General features: G+C 37.2%; 1 non-coding gene across 1 annotated transcript; it reads left to right on the top strand.

The window, feature by feature from the left end:
- Positions 1–2,077: 2,077 nt before the first annotated feature.
- TRNAG-CCC (transfer RNA glycine (anticodon CCC)) lies at positions 2,078–2,150 on the top strand. Its single transcript has one exon. It is a non-coding gene; the product is annotated as a tRNA-Gly (tRNA).
- The last annotated feature ends 900 nt before the right edge of the window (positions 2,151–3,050 follow it).

The following is a 3,050-nucleotide window of genomic DNA, read 5'->3' as shown; positions in this document are numbered from 1 at the left end:
TTCCCCCACCCCCACCCCACCCCCCGCCACACACACATATACACACACACACCCATCTGTGAATTAAAATTGTGATCCTCGTTTTGCATGTTTCAGCCCAGGGAGCCGAATGGTTTGTCCCAAAATCAAACAGCTAGTTAACAACTTCTGATTTCTGTCCACTGCAGGGTACCTCCGTAGGAATAAAAATGAATATTCTGTATTCTTCTTATGTCCTTCTGTGTTTTCCCCTTTTTCTAGCCCGTCAGACTAGCTGCAGCAGTAGGGAACTGGAGCAGAGTCCAATTGAATTGCCTTAAAAGGCTATCATGAAGACAAAATAAGTAAAAATAAAGAATTAAAAGAAAAGTTATTTGCAAGTTGGCCGTTTAAGTGAATTGGCTTTCAGTGAATTGGTTTTTCTGGTACATTTACCTAGAGCACAAATATACACTAGAGAGGGGTGAGGGCAGAGTTGTGGCAAGGAAAACAGGGAAATTAATTTCAAAGTTCACATGCAGAGTATTTGGACCTTCAAATTCCCCTTCCAACCCCACAAAGCCAGATGAATGCCCCAACCATGAGCCCATTCCCTAAAGAGAGGATGGAGGGTGAGGGAGTGGGGGAGCAGGTTAACTGGAAAATCTCTACACTCAAGAGTCACTAGATGTGGCAGAGAGTAAAGCTCAATATGGGGAGGTTATATAAAAGTATATATACATCCACTAAAAGTTAAAAATAGAACTACCACAAGATCTAGCAATTCTACTTCTGGATATACACACTAAAAATTGAAAGCACGGTCTGGAAGAGACCTGCATTCCCATATTCATAGCAGCATTATTCACAATAGCCAAAAGGTGGAAGCAAGCCAAGTGTCCATCCACAAATGGTGGATAAACAAAATGTGGTATATGCATATAATGGAATATTATTCATCCTTAAGAAGGAAGGAAATTCTGACAATGCTACAACGTAGATGAACCTTGAAGACATGAGGCTAAATAAGATAAGACAGTCACAAAAAGACAAATACCATCTGATTCCACTTACATAAGGTACCTAAAGTAGTCAGATTTATAGAGATGGAAAGTAAAACGGTGGTTGCCAGGGGCTGGGGGGAGGGGAAATGGGGAATTGCTGTTTAGGGGGTAGAGAGTTTCAGTTTTGTAAGATGAAAAGAGTTCTGGAGGTTGGTTGCACAAGGATGTGAATATACTTAATGCCACTGAACTATACACTTTAAACTGGTTTACATGGCAAATTTTATGTGTACTTTACCACAGTTTTTTTAATTATTTTAATTTTTTAAGGATATATACAGAACAATGAGGTTCTCAACTCTAATTCTCACTTTTCTCCTAAATCTGAAGCAGCCAAGCATATACATGCCTCAGGCAAAAAAAAAAACTGGACTGTTTGTCTCTCGGGAAGCCGACTGGCATGAGAGAAAGACCTGTATATGATGGCATTTAGGCAGCGACCAAATAAATGGCAAGTCATTGACCTCCCCCGGCTCTTCAGTGAAACCTACCAATTAATAAGCCCTTCCAAACACTTGTTTCTGATCAGCCTTACTCAAATATGAAATAATAAGCAAAGACCACCAAACATTTGAGGAAATCCTTTATCTAAAAAGTTGGAAGCTAAAACTAACAAATGAATGCAAAGAGCAAAATAAATCTTCAAAAATTAATATTTTTATAAAGGTAAGACATGGTATCCATGTGTAAGAACAGAAACTATTTAGAGAATTAAATAGAACTCAATGGAAATTATTTTGTTCATTATATATATCAAATTTTTGACATAAAATAAGAATATTCAAAGCTTAATCACAATAAAAAACTCAATATCACATTACAAAGTCACTAATGGATTTAATGATTTGTAATAAAAATCATTCACATCCTGATTGGATAAAATAACATTTTTATGATGGTTTCAATGCTTATTTACTCCAATAACCTGTTTTCTGTAGAAATGACCCTGAGACAGACATTCAGTGACATTGAGGACATTAAATAGTTGTTAACACATTTTAATTTTCAGACTACATGCTCCACTACCAGCCAATATTCAAAAAGCTCCTGGGAATTCCCTGGTGGTCCAGTGGTTAAGACCCTGCGCTCCCAATGCAGGGGGCCCAAGTTCGATCCCTGGTCAGGGAACTAGATCCCGCATGCCACAACTAAAGATCCCACGTGCCGCAAAGAAGATCTCACACGCAGCAACGAAGTTCCCGCGTGCCACAACGAAGACCCGGCACAGCCAATAAATAAATAAATACTTAAAAAAAAAAAAAAAAGGCCCCTAAAGGGCTAAAAAGTATTTGGAAATATGCCTGGTAACTACTACTACAAATACAGGCAAAACTTCAGTGGGGGCAGGGGCTTTATTAAAATTTAGGGGGAGAAGGATGTAATATCAGTTCCTCATACATTATAACCCATTTAATATTATTCATCATTAGTCTCTATTTTAATTTTTGCATAGTTGTGGTTGTTCATCATCAAAATTCTTCAAATTACGTATGTCTCTAAAATTTGAAAAGACCATTATATGCTTTCTGTACTTTAAAACTGTTTTTTAAAGGTTATCTTATCTGCAAAAGCATAGAAGCAATGATACCCAGTAGTGATGAGCCCAACTGCCGCCCAGATCTTGGTCTGTTAAATACCCTTTTTTCCAATCAAATGAACCAGAGCTCTTTGGAGAAATAACTAATTCCGGGGATGGGGCAGGAAAAGCACAGGATGAGCCTAGAATGTCTTGAAGTGCCAAAAAATTTTTAAAAAGAGTTCAAAGAATGATGGGAATAGAGGGCACAGTTCTATTTATTGACCTAGGTGCTAGTCATAAGAATGTTGGCCTCATAATACTTCATAAGTTCTATTCTTGTTTTATATCGTTTTCTATAGGTATGTTATATTTTCAATAAAAATGGTTTAAAATATAAAATGTCCACACCAAAAGAGGCATACCAAAATAGTGCTGAGAAAATACATTTAAACCTAGGTATTTTCAAAAGTATATCTTTGGCTAGCATTCTAACCTTTATCCAGAAAATT

The sequence above is a fragment of the Lipotes vexillifer genome, unplaced genomic scaffold (assembly GCF_000442215.2).
Source record: "Lipotes vexillifer unplaced genomic scaffold, Lipotes_vexillifer_v1.1 scaffold162, whole genome shotgun sequence".
Lineage (NCBI taxonomy): Eukaryota > Metazoa > Chordata > Mammalia > Artiodactyla > Lipotidae > Lipotes > Lipotes vexillifer.
This window is presented reverse-complemented; position numbering and strand designations above follow the sequence as displayed.